This window comes from Pterocles gutturalis, unplaced genomic scaffold (assembly GCF_000699245.1).
Source record: "Pterocles gutturalis isolate BGI_N339 unplaced genomic scaffold, ASM69924v1 scaffold9501, whole genome shotgun sequence".
Taxonomy (NCBI): domain Eukaryota; kingdom Metazoa; phylum Chordata; class Aves; order Pterocliformes; family Pteroclidae; genus Pterocles; species Pterocles gutturalis.
In genome coordinates this window covers 41,825-54,728 of record NW_010100340.1, presented here as the reverse complement: position 1 = coordinate 54,728, position 12,904 = coordinate 41,825, and positions in this window count along the sequence as shown.

Below are 12,904 nucleotides of genomic sequence, written 5' to 3'. Positions count from 1 at the left end.
TGATTCATGTATAGTATTGTGCAGCTTATTTCTGGGTCTTGTTTTGGCTTTCTTTCCCTTGACTCCCAGAAACGGTTGAGTAGCATTACAGTTTTTTGTTCATTTTAATTTGGGTGTGCAAACTAAGAAAACTGTATTTTACTATTTAGGGCTTATTCACGGCTAACTTGAACAGTTATGTAGTACATTCAGCTGCCTGCTAATGTTCAGTAATATTCAATATGAAAAATAGTGAGGAAATAATAAAAATGACCCATGTGGAACAGCTTAGTGTTGAACTGATTTTCCTCTTTTTGAAAGTTTTACTGTGAGGTAGGTGAGTTTTTCAGAAAGTAGCTCTTTTGCCTCTTTCTTATTGTTCTGTTGAAATAATTGCATGTGTGTTTATTTGGAGCTGTGAGGAAACATCTGCTGTAACTGGGCTGGAGCTGTAAGCCTCTGGTAAAGAAGCAGCTGGAAAGAAGGAAGGTGGTGAGTGTTGAACTGTATCGGGAAAGGAGTTTTCAAGGCTACTGGGGTGGCTGAGACACCTGATGGGGTGTCGTTGGGCAGCTGGGGAAGTAAACGGTGTGAAGGGAAATGAATGGGGGAGAGACTTAAGGTGGTGTGGAGCTCTGATGTTTGGTTTTGTGCTTTTTTTTTTTTTTTTTTAATTTAATGAGGGTTTGAACTTGAAATGGGATCTGGGGAGAAGCCAGTACACTTGTGTACTAACCAAAGAAAAGCTGTTCCTTTGGGGAGGTTGAAGTCTAGGTGGAAATTGTCTCACTGACTTTCCAGCATTTAGATGGAGGAGTACCTTGCCATACGGCAGATGTGAGAGATTAGATAGCTGTCCTTGGAGAGCAGAGCAGAAAAGCTCTTTAGAGTTCATTTTCATTACTCTCTGGCATGGTTTTATGTTTCTCATGCTTTTGGGGGCTTTAATACTTCCTATGGAGATTATTGTGCAATAATCAAACATCCCTGGAAAACTTTGCTATGGACATCTTCAAACAATTTATTTCACTTCAGTACTTCTTCCCTGTTCCCTAGAATTCCCTAAGGAGAGGCTCTCCTTTTCTGAGTGTGCTTGCTGAAGCAAGGTGTTTATTGTATGAGGAATCGGGAGGGGCCCATTGCTGTCATCCAAAAGAGATGGGCTAGTTACCAGGTACCACATCTTTGCTGAATGTTATTTCATTTTAGATGAGATTGCCTGCTTTTTTTTTCTCACTTTATTTTTCTTTTCAGCTTTTCTAAATGCATTATTATTTTTCCTTAGTTGTTATAATTCTGCACTTTCAAGGATCTTACTATCATTAAAGCTGGGTGTAGACATACATTTCCCACTGAAATTCTTATGGCGAATCGTGACCGCCTGCTGTCTGCTTCTTGATTTCTTTGGGAACCATAGCTCCGGGGGGGCTGTTCATCAGGCTGTGAGGCGAGTTATGAGGAAAGCAGGCAGGATCCTGTTGGGAGCCTCACTGGTTCTCACTGGGATTCTGCTGGGTTTTCACAGGCACTTGATTTAAAGTAACATACATCATGCTTAACAGCTGGGACAGTCGATGTGAAAAATTGTGCCTGGCCAGTTCTTGTGACAGCGGCGGTGGTTAGGAATTGTTTAACTGGAGCAGTAAGATCACAGAGCAACCTTCTAAGGGAAGTAGCAAGTGTCAGACCTGCTAGCGTAAAAGAGGATGGCATTTGTGGTGGTTAGTGGTGGTCTCTGTGGCTCACACAGCCCTAGACTTTTCTTTTTTTTCATTTGTCTTTTCCAAATGCTATGAAAATCCATCAGAGACTCCTGTTGAAGAAGATAATACTCCTGCTTGGGAGGTCTCAGAGCTACAAGTTGCTGATGAGCGTACTGGGAAGTATCACTGCGTGCTTTTCTCATCCTGTTCTCTGTAGCATGTGCTATTGCCCCTCAGTGGAGGCAAGATTTTGAGCTAAGTGAAATCTGGTGGGAATAGCAGTTCATATGTTCACAATTTTCAGAATATAAAGTTCCATCTTCATTGATGGAGAGTAGCTGAATGTTGGAAAAAGTTGTTTTGTGGCTTACTGTCATTACACATTTCCAGATCCAGAAATTGGTTAAGGCCAGGACTACAGTAAAATTCCTGTCAGGATCTATGCAATGAAGAAAACAAAATTCAAAAAGCCTATAGTACATGCCTATGTGGATAATAAGACTACTGAGAATTCTCATTGTTAATTATATTAAAAACTTAGAGTAATAACAGTTATGTTCCAAGGAGTGAGCTAATTGCTGACTATTAGAATCAGGTTGAAAACTATTATGAGGTGTTCAGTAATCTCATTTAATTATCGCTGCCTTCTTGTGCCTTCAGCTCAGCATCTCATTCTGTCACTTCTGGAGGGGAGGGCCAGATGGGGTACCCAACCTCCCACCACGGTCCAGTGTGTCACATCGTAAGGCATGTCTGACTCTTCCCCGCTCCTTTCTCCCTGGGTCTCTCAGCAGTACTCCTGTGCAGCTGCACAGCAGTGTGATTCCTGATCTGCTTCAATTATGGGTTGTTAGAGTGGACAGCCATGTGCTTTACAGGCAGCTGTCATTCTGTAAATCGTAGAAGTTACTGGTTGGCCACTCAATGCAGTGTGAATTGAAAATTGAGATTTGAAAGTTGAAATTGAATTGAAAATTGAAATTGAGATTTCTTTCACATTTGTTATTGTGAAGTTTGGTTTTATGTAAATGGGGTGTTAAATAAGCTATGGAAAATTAGACTGTACCTCGTAGAGGTCAGGAAATGCATAGTAAGGTCACTCCTCGGCATTGGTCCTGATGTATAGCATTCAGCGGGCTTGGTGAGAAGCAGAGCACTGCAGGAGACATCTGAGCCTGCTAAGGCAGCTTCAGTGTCACGGGCAGCCCTGTACCTGACAGGTTTTTTCCCATAAATTATAGTTTCACCTTAAAGTTAGCTTTTGTTCATTTGTTGTGCTTTGGAGATATAGAAATGTTCCTTCTTTCTGGTGTGAACTTAATTCTAGCAAATGTCCAGCCATTTGTTCTTGTGTTAACACTGCTGCTTTCCATAACCGCTCCTTACTCCGTTGTGCACTTCGAAGCAGCTGTCTGCACTCAGCTAGCCTTCATCTTCCTGCACAAGGCAAGACAAAATTGTTTTGGTGTCTGCTCATAAGAGGGGCTCTCTGGTCTCGGGACCATCCGGGAGCCCTTCCTTGCACCACCGTCTGACTGAGGCAATTGTTTCTCCGTAGGCACAACCTGAGTAGTGGGTAACCTTTCAAGTGTGTCTTACCAGTGTGTAGGATATGTCACTTTTCAAGCCTCTGCTGGAGATACCTCTCCTGTTATGTCCTAGGATTGCACTGGTAATTTATGGTCATTCTGTGATTAACTGTATCTTCTGTCTTTCATTCTCTTGATTTTCAAACAATAAATGTGTGTTTATGTAAGAAATCCTTGTGGCTTTGCGTATTATATATTGAGTTTTGATTCTCAGTGGTGTTTGTAGCTGCTTGTTCAGAAGGTGTTAAGTATGACACTGGATACTGGTGATCTTTGGTCTTAAAAAATAGTTTCTCAGTTGTCTGAGTTAATCCCTGGGGGTAGTAGTCACTACTTCTAAATTAGAGTTGGATTAAAAGAAAATACATTCTAATTTTTTAAAAAAATGAGTCACCTAGTTCTCAGATGATTTGGGTAGTCAGTTGCTTCCAAAACATGTAAGTAATGTTTAGGTTTCTCTGGAACTTGTCCCATTAACTCTTCAGAATATGGGAGGAAGAAAGCAAAAGCTGGGTGACACCAACCTGATGCAGAAAATGTGTAAGAATGTACAACCATGAGTAGAGGAAAGATGGATCAAAAATATTGCTGACTATGGGTAAGGAGGTCTTAGCGCTGGCATAGCACTCACCAGAACTGAGAAGCCAACACAGTATACAACAGCATGGATCAAGTAATGCAGTCTGCAGTGGCAGGTCTCAAGCACTGTTTTATTTAGTAGATGTCCAGGACGAAATCTTTGCTCACACTGCAGTATGTTATGAGAATGGCATAATGCCCAAAACGTGGTTTCGGGTGAGCAAAGTAACTTTTAATGTTTTAATCTTGCTGTGTGCAAATTAAACTGGGAACTGTGAGTATCACATTTCTGACTGCTGTTTAATTGTAATTAAGTTTCTGGTATCTAATGCCTTAGCTCGTGGAAGAATGTGATGCATTTTTACCCAAACAAGTGTCTTCCGCATTGTCTGCAGTTAAACTTTTTTTAATACGTGACTTGATGTTCAGGTGTTGGTGATGGAGTAATGTCTTGTTCAAGACACTTCTTTAAGTTTTCTTTAGCTTGTTCACAAAGCATTCATCGTGCAACTGAGCTGAACTTGTTCACGATAGTTCCCTTCATTACAGGGAATATAGCTTAAAAGCACAGGAACTGTGTGTGTGCCTGGTATGCAGAAATATGTGCTGTGCTTAGATCTGGAGTCGCATATGGTGGTACTTCCACTGTAACTTTCACTTAAGCTAAACATTGTTATTGTCAAATGCTATAAATCTGACAGTGATACAGCACTACTCGTAACAATTCTGGCAATTTCTTGTAAAATTATTTTGTGAGTCAGCTACAAGCATTTCCATATTAGTAGTTTTCTGTACTTTTTTACATTTTTAAACTGAAAAGTTCATGCAAGAAAGGAACAAGCATGGTTGTGAATGTTACAAAATACTTAAGTCCTGCTAGTCTTTAACTTTGAGTAACTGTTGTCTTAGGGTGTTATTTTCATGAACCGATACTGCCACTTGAATGTTGTGAATAAATTAATTAGTTGTTTGGCCATATACTCTCCTAAAGGAACTAATTCTTGCATTTAATGCTTAGAAACTTTTTATCTGATGTAGATGAAACCTTTTATTAAACACTGGGATCTTTTAATTTTATGTGATGTTATCACTTAGTAACCTTTTAAAGTATTTTGGGAAAAGTGCTCTTCCAGAATTATAGAATAGAATAGTGTCCTAAGTCTTTGGGATGTTCAGTATGTTTAGTTCATGGTGGCAGTACAGTCAGAATCCTGACCAAGCAGGCAAAGGCATTGTTGCCAGTCTTAGGGTTTTTGTGTCGTTAACATTTTATAGTCCTCTGTTTGCAGTGTGCCAAGTTTGTTTGCAGTCTTCAGAAAGATCTGTTCTTGAGTTATAAAATCACGAGTAGGTGGATTTGCCGTTACGCAATGAAAGTTTGTGGGCTCTTTCTTATTTTGGATGAGATACTACTGTATAATGCTTCTAAGACAGTCTAAACAGCAAGACTAGCTTGAAGGTTTCACGCATTCCCCAGTACAGCTGTCAGTGCTCTTTAATGTTCTGGCCTACATCTATTTTTTTAATGTTCTGTTTTACCAGTATGTCTAGACTCTTTTTGCCTTTTAAGGCATGGCATCTAAGGGGGCCTTCAGATTGCAATCTTGGGAACGTTGGGATTGCAAGGACATTTTGCACCATTTCCTTTAAACAAAAACAAACTCAAAAAACTTTTAATGGATTCCTTAGGACTACTTTTAAGTTCTTGATTGTTTTCTCATTAAAATTCCTTTCGTGTTGTAGTGTTCGTGGGATGTTTGGTGTTTACTCATAATTGGGATTAAATGGGGGTTTAAAGGATACAGACTGATTCTGATAGTCTTAAAATAGAACTTGCACTTTTAAAAATAGCCTAACAGGCTAGTTAAACAGGAGGCTGTGCAGATCAAATACTTGACAAATTTTATAAGTATACCTTTACTTCTTAAATACAATTAATTTATCCTACTGTTTGTTACAGATTTACAGTACTGTGTTTTAATATTGTTTTGACTGGCCAGGTTTCCAACACAGGTTGGTCTATGAATGTGAATGGGTACACGAAGCCAGGTCAAGTGGGTTTTTTTGGTTTTTTTTAAGAGCTGAGTAGAGAATTCTCCTAAGTGAAGCAATAGCCATTTTTTTAACTTTGTTTAAAAATCATACAAGCAGAGTCTCATAACTTGCCGTGTTCCAGCCCAGAGCATGTGTGTGTATATGTACCATACAGAACATGTGTGTGCAGCCTGAAGTCAAAAATAGGGTAACTGTATTTATCCATTTTGTTTAAATAGCAAAGATATCATAAGTGATGAGTTTTTACAGCTTGACTTAATACAAAAACTAGGAAGTGGACTGGAGAGGTCTGGGGGTTGGAAGTTGGGCAATGTACTGAGAGGTACCTCTCCTGGACACACTCCTTTGAGCATCCTGCATAGTTGTTATTAACAAACTAATAAATGCTGATACAAAACTAGTGACTTTCAGTGGCACTAACTGTTAAATTCGTCTTTAAGAAAAACAAGAGTTACCAATGATTTTTCAGGAAGCTAAGTTTTATCTTCCCCTGCCTTGGTGACTGAAAGTGAGGTTTACTAAACTTTTCTTGAACTCAGCTGTTAAGATAGATTTCCCCCCCATTTTGTTTCCTGTAGTCAGTTTTTTTACTCTGTTACTAGTGTAGTAAAGCCCTTATGAATAGGACTAGCAGCAAATGGGACTAGTGGAAAAATATTTTATTCTTCTCCCTCCCTCCCACCCTTTGCCACCACTATGTGCAACTGGCAGTAGCTGAGGAAGATGCAGAGGACTCAATGTATACAAAATCATATTTAGTGCTGCACTTAAGAAATGTATGATATTTTTCTGACCTGTTTTTGCCTAGCACGTTTAAGAACATTATATGCAAATGCTAGTCAAATTATGGTAAAATTAGACTTGAAGTAGTTGAGTAGTTTTACTATTTAAGAATTTCAACTTCTCTGTTATCTGTGTGATTTAATTATGGTTTTTACCAGCATTCTGGAGCGCTATTCTGAAGTCTGATGTGGATGTGGTTGGTCTGCTAGAGCTCCCTTTGCTTTGTGACGTGTCCCTCCCTGCTCCCCTGGCATAGGCACGGGTATGCTGAGGTTTGTTGAGGTGGCTGTTGAGCAGATTTTACTGTCTGACCTTGGTGAGTTGCAGCTCTCTCTGAGGAACCTGCCATGTCATGCACCAGTCAGTATGGTTAGGGAGACTAGCTTGTGATGTTCGGGAATTAGAGAGAGATGACTATAAAAAGCTATGATTGCAGATGTCTGTCAAAATTAGTATGAGACGGTGAATGGGAAAATTAATTCTCAAATATCAGGAAATGGTGGAAAGTAGGGAACCACCCTACCTCCTATAATTTACTATTTTATGTCTACTTGCTGAAGTCACTGGCACAGTTCTGTGTACTATAGATACAGAGCAAGCCTTTCCATTTGTGAGTTGTTCATTTCACTGGGTTGTACAGGAATTAAGTGATTACTACAGTATATAAATGGGAAAGTTAGAAATGTATAACTCAGGATGTTAGGGTTTTGTCCGTTATTGTCTTGCAGGACCTGTTGCTTATGAAAAGGTTTTCTAATTATGGTGCACATGAAGTGTAGTTTCTAGGGACTGGAGGCACAGGTTCCTGTGGAAAGGAATCAGTGGGAGAAACTGGTTATGTTTTGCATGTTTTGTTTGCCCTTGTTTAAAATCTGGCTCTCTGTATGGTCTTGAAATGAATGTGCCTATAGGATGGTATGGCTTTGAAACTATTGATGGGCTTTTGTTTATGGGACAGGTGGCATGTTACATTCCTTTTTCATCTATCTAGATGGGATGTTTAAATCTCATTCAGGTTTATATGAGGAAATGTAATATACCGAAAATAGATACCTCCTCGCAATGTGCCTTAGCTTTAGTGGTTCTTTTGTTCATCTGCTTGGTTGGTTAAAAACTGAAATACACCTGAATTGGAGTGATTTGTTTGTTTGTTTTGTTAGGAAGATGGTTGGGTGTGAGAAACTCACAGTCATGTCTGAAAAGTCACGCAAAGTAGGGATGAGCAGCTTTTTACAGGTGCCATAATAACAGCGTACCAGATACCGATGGAGATGGGGCCAAGAGTGGGGGTTGCGAGGTGACTCCAACAGTCCCAGCAGGATGCACCCCTAATGCCAGAAGGCCCGGCTGTGTGGGGCACCTGGGCAGTGACCCTGTCCTTACAGGGAGGAAGGGGAGGAGGTGGTGGCCACGGCTGGGTCTGGTGCTGCAGCCCAAGGCCACCTTGTGCAGAGCACCATGGCATGGTTCTGGTCACTGACAACTCCAGAATAAGCCCCACAGGAGTTGTGCACACCAGGGCTTCACACCTGTTCGCATGTTCAGTTATTACTTCGAATGCTAAAAAGGATTTACTTTGAGGACAATATAAATTTAATATGAAAAAAAATCTTAAATTATTTAGCAGTACAAGGAAGAATTATGTTTGTTTTTTCTTTTAAAAAAAAACAACATAAAATATTTCCATACTGTAAAACACTTTTTGTTTCATGGTGCTTGAGCTGGAATTAGCTTTGCATTTATTTAGCAGATAGGAATGTTTGTTGTATAGGTGTGTCCAAGCAAGAAGCGAAACACTGTACTAATGCATAATTAGCAGGAAATAAATCACTGCTTCATGTCTGCAGCTTTTTTGTTCTAGACTCTATGATTAATTTCACTTTTAAAATTTATGCATTTCTATTTTAGCCAGTTGAGAATCTCTTCTGTTCACTTTAGTGCAGTTCAGTTAATTATTTTTTTTTTTTTTTAGAATAAGTGCTAATCTTGATCTACTTAGTGTTTTAGAACAACTGTCATTCTGTTGTTAACTTTGAGTGTTGATTACCCTTGTTCATAAATATGACCCTTTCTCATAATATGCCATGAAAATGTTTCTGGCCTCAGAAATATGTTCTGTATTTAGAATTGGTCTTTTGCCTAAGTTGAAAAAGGAAAGTCAGCAGTAGCTGAAACTTTCAAGGATTATAGAAAACTGCTGGAGGTGGCAAAAGATCAGCTGATTTAATAAAGATTCCACAGTATTTAATGTACTGAGGTCTTGCTGTGTTATATCCAAAAGTGAACTAAGAAATACTGAAAACTTAAGGATTGCAGCCTCATGTAAAACCCTAGAGGTGCAATGAAGATCTGAAATTTAAATAGTCTCCTACAATTTCTATTGTCACCACCAAAACCAAATCAGGGTTGAATTCAGAGGTCTGGTAGAGTTTCTCTGGATTTCTTCAGTGTTGTAATTTAGTTTATACAGGGTGCTGAATCACCGGTGCTTCTTAAGTTTCCCTGTCTAGTAAGAGTCATTTTGCTAAATTTTCTGTCTCGTAAGAAAAGTTCAGTACTCATTTGTGATTTAAGGTTCCTTGCAGTCCAATTACCAGACTTAATAACACATTTCTTTTAGTCTTAAGGATACAGACGAGGAACAGGCGGGAAGTCAGTTATTCTTCTGCTTAGGGTAAAAGATGGTTTCCTGCTGGAGAAGCAGGACTGTGTTTAAGCCATATGATCCCAACTATTCGTATCTGTGCCAGCTGTGTTAGATGTGGGAAATGCATGTGCTTTGCAAGGAATGAGACCCACTTGGTTTCATACATTAAGTTAGGACTGCTGGGCCAAGTAAATGAGAACAATGAATCTAGATTTTAATTCAAGCAAGTTTAATGTCTTCGGGTACTTTAAGTGGTGTAAAAGCAATTTATTTCTTCTCTATTTTGTGCATATATATTGTGCTGTACCATTAATTTAAACAGTCTGGATGTAAAAACTTCTTGGTAGTGTGACATTCTTACTAAAATTTTGTGGGTATTTTTCAGGCAGAAAAAATGCTGACCATTTTGTGGTTTTTTGGAAATCATGTGTAATTATGTCATTTAACCACACAATGAGGCTTTCTGTGGTAATGTTTTAGATAAACAGGAAAACTAGGTTTTTACTTTGTTTTCATTGCAGAACTGTCTTTTTTTGTTTTTGGTGCAAAGTTGTTTGATTATTTTCTTCAAAAATAAAACACAAGATGTTCTGACAGGAAAAATACACCATTAGCAATGTCCTAAAAGCTCTTTTTCAGCATTGGTGCCTGTCATAGCACATTTTCTCCATTTTGGGGAAATAAAGTGTTTTACATCCGATGCGCCTGTGTTGCCAAGAAAGTGATGTAAATACAAGCCATTTACATAGCCCTAAGGCAGATGATTTCTTCATTAAGGGCCCTTCTCCAGGGGAATTTACAGGAAAGTTGAGATGGATACAATAATGGTAGGAGCCTAATGTGGCTGAATTAAAGGATATTGGATCCCAGTACAGAGGCGCTCTTTCAGGAATTAAATGGCCCTAAATTGTGGTTGCTCCATCCCCTTCCAGTGAGGGGCTGCTTCACTCTGAATAGAGCCTTTATGTGGGGGCTCAGTGCTGTTTAATAGAAGTGCAATAGCCTCACACTGTACAGGAGTTATCTTAGCAGTCCTAAATGTCCCAAGCAATAAAAATGGCTAACACTTCGCCGGTTTATTCAAGACAAAAAGCACAAAAAATCATTGTTGGGAAGTATATCTCATACTTAATCCTCATCTTGGAGTTTTTTTCTCTTCTGCCTTTGCCTTATGCTGTGGTGAGAGATGAGGGATGAAGGGTGGGGGAGGTTTGCTCCATCATGGAGTTAGAGCTGTATGGCACACATTGGGCCACAAGTCTGGGCAGACCTGGACCTTTTCTCAGCTTACCCTGAAGCTCATTCTTGCTGATCCTGCTTTGTTGACCAGACTCTTGTATTTACTTTATTAAAAAAAAAAAAGGGGGTGGTATTGCAGGTAGCCTAGGATGCCTCTGTGTGCACCTGAGCATGCACTAGAACAAGCAGATATTTCGGTAGTGACAGTTGTGTGTCACTGCAATATCTGCTGTACTTATTTCAAGAAGAGTGGAAATAGAAGGGAAAGCAAAAACAACTGTTATAAAAGAGAAAGATAGTAATAAAAGAGTTATACAAATCTTAGGGCATTGGAGAAATAAGGGTGGAATAGAAAACTCCCTGAAGTTCTCAGTGCACTGAAAACCAGCTGAAAAGGTTTATTTCATCCATTAGAGAAACTTTCTCGATTGCCTCTGCCCAAGAAAGCTATAGCTGTCATTTGTGGGACAGAGTAGTAATTCGTGTAAGAGGAGATCTCCACCATGTTCAACTTCTCATTTTTCCTCAGTAAACAAACCTTGAAACCTGCTTGTGGAAAAACTTCTTGTCAAAACTCGTTACCCTAAAATATGAGAAGAGGCAACTCAAAAGTGAGAGTCACCTCCTGTTTTGGACAAATGGCAGCATGCATTTCCTTGGCTGAGTCCTGTGCTCTGATACAATGCTGGGTTTTTTGGTTTGTTTTGTTTTTAGCTAGTCCTGTAGCGGCAGTTACAGGAGGCACGCACAGGCCTAGATAGATCCTGTCTCCTGGTTTTCCGAGGTAGTGTTAGTGACTTGCGTTACAAAGCAAGAGGGAAGCTTTACAGCTGGGGAGTGAGGGTTTTTCTCTGCTGCAGCTTTGTGCCTCAGCCGCTCAGTGGGGCAGTGCGAGTCTCTGCACCCTCAAATGGTGTCCTGTCCGCATGGAGGCTTCCTGGGAGGGCCGGGGGGGTCTTGTCCTTCCTCCCAAGAGAGTGTGGATAGCTACCATAGTAAGGCAAGGCAGCAGTTGTTCTCTCGGATGTGTGGTGTGGTAGAGGGAAGAGCATAAGAAGCTCTGGAGAAGTGACTTTGTATGTCTTTGAGCCTTGGTAAGCTGTGAGCTGCATGTAGGTGAGCTAGTTCAATAGGCAGTGATGGGTGCTAGACAGGCAGCGGAGATCACACAGGTTAGAAAGATGTTTTCATTATAGTTACAGAGCTCTGTGAGAGAACAGGAGAAGATTATTAGTGCTAAACCTGCATTGAAGTCCATCAGAAAATAACCTGGGATAGCAGAGAGAGAGAGACACTGACCGTTGGTGTGTCTGCAGTGTGTGGTGGGATGCTCTGGGGGCACGCTTGTGGTCACATCAGTCTACTTTATGGCCACGTCAATAAAGTGGTATTCCGAGTGGCAAAATTGCATTAATTCACTGCCTAATTTATATAGTGTGTCTCATAAATTATCAATTTCATGCAGGTAAAAATGCAGAGAAAATGAAGTGTTTTCTTTCTTACAGTGTTAACACTTTTTTTTTTTTAATGGACTTGATCACCAGATGAACCATGGCCATTGGCAAGCTGTTTTGGCTCATGTTGCAGCATGTGCACACCCCTTTTAAGTAACTTAGGTGTCTGAGTAAGTCACAGGTTTGATTCTATAATGTGTTTAACTTTCATTTCATGTGTACAGAGTAGTTTGCTTTTTTATTAGAAACCAAATTAGGTTCATGTCTGCGTGGAATGGCCAGTGAAAGCAACACTAATGAGTTTTAATAGAAGATTCACATTACTTGTAATTAATTGGAAGGATGCTTCTGGCAAATTTATAAATATGTAGGAGGACAAGATTACCCTTATATTTCAAAGAGAAAATATTTCTCATTCAAGATGGATTTTTATTGTGTTTATGAAAAGCAAAGTTTCTGTGGGAGGATAGCTTTTTCTGATGTAATTCAGGTTTTATTTTTTGTCATAGCATTCATTGTGAGACAAATAATAGACAGTTAACAGGAAGGTATTATCAGTAGCACTGGTAGGATGGATAATCTCTGAGATGGGCTAAATATATTTTTATCACAAGAAAGACAGTAATACATTTAGTTGGAATCTTACTTGAAGTACAAAAGTGTTACAAATAAATTAAGTGCATGGGAATGTTCTGCTTTCCCTGTCCCCCCAACCAACAAGTGTTCAGGTGTCCTGATCCACTCTGTGATGATGATACTCCTGTTAGTAGTTGGTTATTGTGCATGTTTCCAAAATGTGGCCTCTGCTTTGTGGCCAGAATCTCCATCATAAACTGAAGCAACCGAGGTTTTCTTCCAGCCTTTCTGATAAACATA